The sequence below is a fragment of the Natator depressus genome, chromosome 8, assembly GCF_965152275.1.
Source record: "Natator depressus isolate rNatDep1 chromosome 8, rNatDep2.hap1, whole genome shotgun sequence".
Lineage (NCBI taxonomy): Eukaryota > Metazoa > Chordata > Testudines > Cheloniidae > Natator > Natator depressus.
The window spans coordinates 83,851,615-83,862,228 of record NC_134241.1 but is presented as its reverse complement, the minus strand read 5'-3'; positions in this window follow the sequence as shown (position 1 = coordinate 83,862,228).

Here is a 10,614-nt window from a genome sequence, read left to right as displayed (position 1 = left end):
TCAAAAGCCTTACTAAAGTCAAGATATACAACATCTACTGCTTCCCCCACCCATGAGGCTTGTTACCCTGTCAAAGAAAGCTATCAGATTGGTTTGACATGATTTATTCTTGACAAATCCATGCTGACTGTTACTTATCACCTTATTATCTTCTAGGTGATTGCACACTGATTGCATAATTATTTGCTCCATTATCTTTTGGCATAATGAAATTAAGATGATTGGTCTGTATTTCCCTGGGTTACCTGTATTTCCTTTTATAAATTGGCACTACATTTGTTCTTTTCTGGTCCTCTAGAATCTCTCCCATCTTCCGTGACTTTTTGAAGATAAGCACTATTGGCTCATGTATCTCCTCAGTCAGCTTCTTGAGTATTCTAGGTATTTGATGGGGCTCTTATATCAGAGTGGTAGCCTGTTAGGCTGGATCTGTAAAAGCTTCAGAGTCCTATAGCACCTTATAGACTAACAGACGTATTGGAGCATAAGCTTTTGTGGGTGAATACCCACTAATTCAGATGCATGTAGTGGAAATTTGACACCATCAGCGTAGGGTCTGAGTAGAGAGTCCACATATCCGGACAGTCCTTCAGTGAGAGTGCCAATGACCGAGATGATGGGGCATCCAGGATTTCAGGGTTTGTGGATCTTGGGTAGTAGATACAATAGCCCTGGTCGGGGCTCTAAGGGTATGTTGATTGTTCCTGTGTTAGTGTAGGGAGTGTCCTGAGTAGATGGTGCAGTTTCTTAGTGTATTCCTCATTTGGATCTGAGGAAAGTGGGGCTCTTGTGACTTGAAAACACCTAACTTGTCTAAGTAATTTTTAACTTATTTCCTGTTTTAGCCTCTGATTTGCCTTTTCACTGGCATTCACTGTGTTAGACAGCCAATTGCTACTAACCCTTTTGGTGAAAACTGAAAAAGTCATTTAGCACTTCTGCCATTTCCACATTTTCTGTTAGTTTCCTCCTGCCTCCCCCACGACAGTGAGTAACAGGCCTACCCTATCCTTGATCTTCCTCTTGCTTCTAATATATTTGTAGGGTTTTTGGTGTTTTTTTTTTTTAACCCTTTATGTCTCTAGCCAGTTTAATCTTGTTTTGTGCCTTGGCTTTTCTAACATCCACCAACCTACACCCAAAGTTCCTTAACATCAGCTATATTTGCACTGAAGCCGCTGCTGCATGCTTTCTCCTCATCTTTTAGTGTATGTTTGCACTCTTTTAAGGGCCTCTTCCAAATCCCTTTGAAGTCAATGGGAATATTTGGTAAAGACTAAATTAAGCTAAAATTAACTTTATTCACTGTTAAAATGATTGTGTCCATAGAAGACCGTTGCACAAATTTAACTAATTTGATTTAGAAACAGATTTTGTTAAATTGGTACAATTTCTGTATGTTCACAGGCTCCACAGTTGGGGAGGGAAACACCAGGATGAAGACTATCAGATCAAAAGTAAAGTACAACCATGTTTATTTCACCGCCATTACCCCCACAACTGACCCTCACCCTTCCTTCATCATGAGTGCTTAACTTAAGGCTGTCCTGTCTTGTGGATGTGCAATCTTGGCTCCGTGCAATTGCGGCTGCAACAAGAAACCATAGTCCAAGCAGCAGCTTCGCTTTTATAACATGATCATTATATTTCACTTCTGAGAGCACCATCTGGGAAGCAGCTTTTGGCAGGGCTACTCTGGCAGTTAGGCTGGCATACTGCAATTTTTGCATCAAAACAACTGGATCAGGAGAAATATGCCTGTTCCACCCTAATGATCTGCACCTAAAATAAGAGTAATACGTCAAGCTATTTACCAAAGAAAAGCCACAATGTAGCTCTGCTGATGGAGGTAGGGGACCAGATGGTGAAAAGCCTGAAAACACAAGCCTAGGGGAAGAGAAGACATAAGTCAGACTATATTTTATCTTTTTTTCATTAATTTTTCAGTCACATCAAAAGTCAGGAAAAAATAAATTGGAAACTGCTTTGTATGTTATATATTCATTTATTTTATATGACATGAGGATGAGGTGCCAAGGAACTTTTTAACGCAGAAGACAGCAAGGGATCAAAAAATAAAAGTGTACTAAATAAAAGCCTCCCAGAGAAGGTTGTGGCTACCTACCTGGAGCTAGACAGAATTCAGCTTAGTATCAGCAACAATGCATGTGTTTAATGTCTTCAGAGAATCCTCACTGGAGTACATCTTTCCTTAGTATTGTTGACTCACTACCTCAGCGATGGGCACATCAGAGCTCAGACAGGCAGAGATGTGTTTGCATAGTTTGACGTTCACACCAATAGTCTGTTGTGATGTGGAGCTTTATGTCAGGAGATATTACTGCTGACCAATATGAACTCACGATTTTCTAATGCCATTTTCTAACACATGCCTTCTCTTAACCATTACTCATCTGTTAGTTGATTTATGGACAAAGGCCTGAAGTCAGGATTGCCCAAACTGTACCAGGAGCCTGAAGCAAACACCTAATTTGTTAACATGTTTACATATTTTATCAGAAGTAAATGTATACCTTCCCCCTACTAATTCCTCATGCCATTCTAGTCATCTATCAAAAACCATACAAGGAATTTCTTTGTTGTCCACGTTAACCAGTAACAAAAACCTGGACTCTTCAACTTTGTCCTATTCAACCTGAAGGGAGCTGGCAACCATGATTCACAAGTTTTACAGTGAATGCCTCAGGATTCAGCTTCATATTGCAGGACTGATTTAGCTCTCACATTGGTTTAAATCAGGAGCAACTCCTGAAGTCAGTGGAGTTACACATGTGTTGGGCACACCAGTTTTAGATTGAATTAAGCCCTTTGTATTCATTCTCAGATACTTTAGCCTTGAAAAGAAACAAAAGACATCCGAGTTCTTTAGAGAAAACGGGTGAGTAACAGTTGTTCTATGGAGGTTACTTTCAAGAGCAAGGAAAGGATACACTGGGATAAGCAAAAAGAAAAGGAGTACATTTTCTTTTTGAGAATACAGACTAACATGGCTGCTACTCTGAACACTGGGATAAGCAATTCATCTGCTTTTAAACAGAGATTTCGCACAGGTTCCTGACCATACACAGTAAACAAAATGGAGTAAGTGAGCATGTATGGGGGCGGGGAACTGGAGCAACGGAAGACCTGTGACGCAACGAAATAACCTTTTTAATAGCAATAATTTTCTACAAAAGTTTTAGCTAGTCACAAGACAACAGAATAAGAGAGAAGTAACAGACATCCTAAAATATAGAAACCATTGGAATGGGGATAAAATTGAAAGTAAGCCTTATCTTAAAACACAGCTTCTCTTATTAGTGTCTGGCAGTAGTGGCCTTGCATAAAAATACATCTCAAGCTCCATACAGGCTGGAACCTTGAAGATCTGTTGAGAACCTAAAACAAAGCCCCAAACTGGCTGACATTGCTCTTACAGTCTTTTACATGACCTCTGAGCAGCAGTCAAGACGATAACAAACCCAATGAAATGAAAATGAAAAGGTGACTTTCACCATCTAAAAGGTTCAAAGAGTTAACAAAGAGTGCAAAACAGGTTTTGTGTACCCATTATAAAAAGCAACCTAAGAAAGGAAGTTAAAAAAAAGGTTGTAAGACCAGGATAAAACTAAAGAGAGAGGCTAGTTGTGTACACTGCAACCAAGCGCATGAGAAGCATACACCATGCACCCATGGCCAGATCCCGCGACATGCTGAATGGGAGTTGAAGCCTGGGGGAGGGGGGGGAGGTGGACTCCAGAGACGGCGCTCCAGCCCGAATCAGAATTTCAAGGCACCGTCTGTCTATACCGCTATTTTTAGAGCACAGTCGCAAGCCCCACTAGCCCACTTCTGTCGACCTGGGTTGGGAGGCTCGCTGTGCAGATGTGCCCTCAGTAGCTTGCAGGATTAGACCCCATGCAAGCAGGTTTTTTAAAACCCCAGTGGTTTCCCAAATATGTCCACAGCTTGTGTCTGCTCAGTAATCTGTGGGGAAAACTTTACATGCTCAAACCACTCCTTGGAGTACAAGTGAAAAAGTCCAGTAACCGAACCAACTTTGTAGGAGGAAGATTCTTTTGGGTTTGTTCTTCCCATCTGGCATGTATTAAAACTCTGTAGTTGGGAATGTTCTGGAACAGCACATATACAATGTCTTTATGGTATAATGCTCAATTTCTTTTTATGTATAGGATTTGATAGTCTCCATAATATCCAAGACCCACATAGACATTAATGGATTTATCGTCACAATAACCTGGTGACCTAGGGAATTAATTTGTTCTCCTCAGTTTACAGCTGAAGAAGTGAAGCAGCTTGCCCAAAGACAAGCAGGAGTCTATGACAGAGCCAGGATTAGAACCCAGATCTCCTGAGCTTCAGTCCCATCCTATGAGAACATTCTTCCTTTCTGTTGCAGGCTGGCTTCCTCCCTCCCTCCCTCTCTCCTTTATTTTCAGTTCTATGTTGAGCTCTTTTTTGTTCATCACACTCAATTTGTTTTTAACATTAAAACTTTCCCTCTTATTTGTGTGGTTCATTAAGCAATGGGCAAAATAATTAAAAGGTTATGTTTCTTCAAACCCTGTCTAATTTATTGTTATTCTTCCCTTTCAAACAATGGCAAGTGTGAAGCATGAACTATATCAAAAGTGGTAGAACTAGTATGACACCTGCTGGCGAGAAACCCTGAAATAATGTTAACAGCAGCCACAGCTGATGGACAGGAACGTACCGCAGTACATTGATCTTATAAGACTCAAAGTTAGCTCAATACAGTGGTGTCAGGAAGCAAATGAGATAGCACGGGCAATTAATGCACCTTTCATCCATGTAATCCATCTTGTTTGATTAGGATGGCATTGGTGAGGGTAGAATGGGGGAAAAAACTAGTATAGGAAACAAAGCTATAGTCAGGGCCGGCTCCAGGCACCAGCTTTCCAGGCAGGTGCTTGGGGCGGCATTGAGAATGGGGAGGCAGTCTGTGTCCCGTGGTGGCTTTTGGGCGCTCTTCCAGGGGCGGCAGCAATTGGCCAGCAGCTCCGCCGCTGTTGTGGCGGCGGCAATTGGGCAGCGACTGCTTGGGGCGGCAAACTTGGTAGAGCCGCCCCTGACTATAGTAAGGGGTCAGAAAAGATCAAAGCTAATACAACGCTTTCAGAATCAAGGCAAAATCAAAAAGTCTTATGATAGCTAGAAGGGTCTGATTATAACAGACAAACCTGGTCTAATGGGAACCAGGAACTCCTGTGCCTCTCTTACTGGACTCCCTCATCCAAACAAGGACTAAATGTTACCAATTGAAGTGCATTCACAAAATGGCACCATTTACTAAGTGCCATTTTCAGTGCTCTGTCCAATCTAAAGGAAACAGTTTCCCTACCAAAGCTGCAGAAAGAGCTCTGATAATTAGGATCCCAACAAGCAGATCTTCCATACTAAACCCCTTTGTTCTCACAGCTTATAATTATTGTGCACCTCACTTATTACAGCTGGGTATTTTCATTCATCTCACTATGCTATTGCTTCCTTGTCCTCTTGCCAGAGGCAAGTTTTCAAATTAACACAAGATGTCAAAAATAAGTGTCACTGATATATGGGGGACCAGTAGGTTGAAAGACACATTTGTGCTCTTGCTATCTATGTATACTGCTGCTACCATTTTTCTCACTCATGCTTGATGTTTCACTTATTACATGCTCCATCCTGCCAATGATAACAGACAATGCCTCTTTCAAGTGTAAAATGTGAATTGAATACGTTCAAAGTTGCACTACAGTGTAATAAAAAAATCCAATATGACTGAAGGTAACAAACTGATGCAGTCAAGAACATCAGAGAACAAATAGGCAATTGGAACAGTTACAATGAACTCTTTTAAAGGAGTAGCGGGTGGGAAGAGTCATATGCATCCTGAACATAAATCTGATCCTAAAATGTAAGAGAAACTCAGTTTAATTTGGAATCTCATTAAGGTATGAGAGTCATTTGATTCATATAGATTTTCACCAAAGAATAACCACCATACTAAGCAGCTCTCAACTGCAATGAGAAGATAACATTTAAAAGCAGCACCACTTGCCCCATAACCTCAGCCATGCAGAACACAGTGCCATCCACAGCCTCAGAAACAACTCTGACATCATAATCAAAAAGGCTGACAAAGGAGGTGCTGTTGTCATCATGAATAGGTCAGAATATGAACTAGAGGCTGCTAGGCAGCTCTCCAACACCACATTCTACAAGCCATTACCCTCTGATCCCACTGAGGGTTACCAAAACAAACTACACCATCTGCTCAAGAACCTCCCTGAAAAATCACAAGAGCAAATCCACACAGACACACCTCTAGAACCCCAAGCAGGGGTATTCTATCTGCTACCCAAGATCCATAAACCTGGAAATCCTGGACGCCCCATCATCTCAGGCATTGGCACCTTGACAGCAGGATTGTCTGGCTATGTAGACTCCCTCCTCAGGCCCTGCGCTACCAGCACTCCCAGCTATCTTCGAGACACCACTGACTTCCTGAGGAAACTACAATCCATCAGTGATCTTCCTGAAAACACCATCCTGGACACTATGGATGTAGAAGCCCTCTACACCAACTTTCCACACAAAGATGGACTACAAGCCGTCCAGAACAGTATCCCTGATAATATCACGGCAAACCTGGTGGCTGAACTTTGTGACTTTGTCCTCACCCATAACTATTTTACATTTGGGGACAATGTATAACTTCAAATCAGCGGCTCTGCTATGGGTACCCACATGGCCCCACAGTATGCCAACATTTTTATGGCTGACTTAGAACAACGCTTCCTCAGCTCTCGTCCCCTAATGCTCCTACTCTACTTGCGCTATATTGATGACATCTTCATCATCTGGACCCATGGAAAAGAAGACCTTGAGGAATTCCACCATGATTTCAACAATTTCCATCCCACCATCAACCTCAGCGTGGACCAGTCCACACAAGAGATCCACTTCCTGGACACTACAGTGCTAATAAACGATGGTCACATAAACACCACCCTATACCGGAAACCTACTGACCGCTATTCCTACCTACATGCCTCCAGCTTTCATCCAGACCACACCATACGATCCATTGTCTACAGCCAAGCTCTACAATACAACCGCATTTGCTCCAACCCCTCAGACAGAGACAAACACCTACAAGATCTCTATCAATTACAACTACAATACCCACCTGCTGAAGCGAAGAAACACATTGACAGAGCCAGAAGAGGACCCAGAAGTTACCTACTACAGGATAGGCCCAACAAAGAAAATAACAGAACGCCACTAGCCGTCACCTTCAGCCCCCAACTGAAACCTCTCCAGCGCATCATCAAGGATCTACAACCTATCCTGAAGGACGACCCATAACTCTCAGAGATCTTGGAGACAGGCCAGTACTTGCTTACAGACAGCCCCCCAACCTGAAGCAAATACTCACCAGCAACCACACACCACACAACAAAAACACCAACCCAGGAACCTATACTTGCAACAAAGCCCGTTCCCAACTCTATCCATATATTTATTCAGGAGGAACCACCATAGGGCCTAATCACATCAGCCACACTATCAGAGGCTCGTTCACCTGCACATCTACCAATGTGATCTATGCCATCATGTGCCAGCAATGCCCCTCTGCCATGTACATTGGCCAAACCGGACAGCCTCTACGTAAAAGAATAAATGGATACAAATCAGGCGTCAAGAATTATAATAATCAACAACCAGTTGGAGAACACTTCAATCTCTCTGGTCACTCGATTACAGACCTAGAAGTCGCAATATTACAACAAAAAACCTTCAAAAACAGACTCCAACGAGAGACTGCTGAATTGGAATTAGTTTGCAAACTGGACACCATTAAATTAGGCTTGAATGAAGACTGGGAGTGGACGTGTCATTACAGAAAGTAAAACTATTTCCCGTCCACTGTTCCTCACATGTTCTTGTCAACTGCTGGAAATGGCCCACCTTGATTATCACTACAAAAGGTTTTTTTTTCTTTCCTGCTGGTAATAGCTCACCTTATCTGATCACTCTCCTTACAGTCTGTATGGTAACACCCATTGTTTCATGTTCTCTGTGTATATAAAATTCCCCTACTATATTTTCCACTGCATGCATCCAATGGAGTGAGCTGTAGCTCACGAAAGCTTATGCTCAAATAAATTGGTTAGTCTCTAAAGTGCCACAAGTACTCCTTTTCTTTTTGCGGATACAGACTAACACGGCTGCTACTCTGAAACCTGTTTAATAGTCTGTAATACTCCTTTCACAAATGAATCCAGTCATGTTACTGACTCCAAGAATGCGTAAACATGTAGACACACCCACTTACAATATGTCAGCAAGTGTCCTCAAAACCACATCCATTTATATTTTAAAATGTTTTATAATTTATATTTTCTAGTTTTTCATAAAAGCCAGAAAATCCTGTTTCGAATCCCAGTTCTGACGACGTCTGTTTACTCATATTTACCAACTTCATAGTGATAGTGAGAGGGTTAACTCCTTTTTGTACCATATGTCAATATTTAGTCTTGAGAGAGACACTTGCTGACATATTTGTGAGTGCTTATTTACAAATAAATTTGTGAGAATTTTTGAAGTGGCTAACACATTACAAGTCTCCTAAAATTATTTGGGGAAGGACCATTAAGAAACAAGATTGATTGCTTTCCCACTTCTTGTTGTACTTGAAAGCTGTTTAGTTGAATGGTAATTGTTTGGTGGAAAAGCAAGCCGGAGTGTTGATATATAGATTTTATAAGACCCATGTCTAGCTATCACATAATATACTCAGAGGACCATATTTTGAAAAGACACTTGTACATTTGCATTCAGAATGGCTTGCATAGACAACCCACATTTAGCTATTCTGTTTGCACACATAAATCCAGGCTGCACATGCAAACAATTCTGCATGTGAATCTTGCTGGCGCAGATTTAAAGGCTGGGGTGAATCTTCTTTGAAAATTTGGCCCCAAATGCTAACTTTTTAATAGGCATCAACTCAGCCTCTATTTTGCACCCACAATTATTTGCAAGTGAAAATGAGAGAGTTCTTAATCGATCTGTAGATGAAATACCATCTTTGGCACCTGCTGTCATTTGTGATCCTGAAGTATGAACAGAAAAACAGAGGCCATTTAAATAAAAGTAGCCCTAAATGTTCAAAGGCCTTAACACTGTGTAAGGAAATTGAATTTCCTGCTATAAGGCCAAAGACTCAAAATTGCGGGTGACCAGAGTGTCACCTCCAGCAATGGCCTTCACCACTTTCACATGTATCAACTGCTGCTCTTATTTGCTAGTCAGTATGTTAATCAGACCAGAAGTATTTCCTTACCCAGGGGTTTCCTCAAATGTGGAATTATAGACTCCAACTACATTCTGACTAAATGAATGGGAACAATAATCAGCAACTTTTAGCACTAGCCAATTACTCATCCACAGTACTTATGTAGCTATAAACATGTAAGTGGTAATTTCTCTTACACCTTCCAATTCAGACTGAGTACAGCAGAAGCTCCTCATTGCAGTTGAAAGCAAAGTGGAATGAGCAGCTTTCTATTCCTTTGGGCATCTGCACAGCATTCTAGAACAACACATAGGGTACAAAATGGGGGAAGTGACATACTGTACCTTTGAGGAATGTGACCTGGAACCTCCAGCTATCCTCCTCCCAAGCATTTCCAAAAGGAAGCATTGAAATATTAGTCAGAAATCATTAACTCTAAGAAGACTCTTTATCCTTTTCCCAGGCATTAGAACTATTGCACAATGGATGCAAGTGAACTCAACTAATTGCTTTAATGACCCAATAGTGCCCAACATATCTAACAGTGCATATTGTAAAAGAAATCACTTAAAATGCATTAAATCTACCATAGCCGTAAGAAATTTAAGTCCTTTAACCTTATGTTTTTTTAAGAGCAGAACATGAACAACACACAAACTTAATCCAAATAAAATCTAAACCTATTAACCTACAACATGACTTTTCACAAGGTTAATAATTATATGAAATGATTATGCAAATTGAATGTAGATAAGTTATCTATGATAAGCTGAAACTTATGCTTGCACATAAAAATACAAACTATAATCAAAACAGAAAGTCACTTCAATGTGAAATATCTTATAATCGCACAACACAAGTGGCATAAAAGGGATACAAAGATAAAATTAGCTGATTCAAATCTAGTTTAGGGAATATTGCCAGACAAGACATGATAACGTATAAACCACATTTCCCATTTATCGCATGTCCTGAAACAAGTCCCGTTTCTCATGAAAGTTTTACCAAAAGAGAAGTTCTGTGCTGGTATCAATAAATTATCGCTCATTTTCTTCCTACAAATTGAAAATACTCACAAACCAGTGTAATCCAGAGAAACCAGCAGGGCTGGGAATGAAGAGGTGCTGAGTTCTAATCCCAGACCTGCTGCTGACTCACTGAGTAGCCTTGGACAAGTCACTTCATCTTTCTGCATCAATTTCCACCTCTGTAAAATGGGGATAATACTTATTTGCATTTTCAGGGGTGTTGTGGGGACTACTCAGTTAATGTATAAATCATGCTTTGAA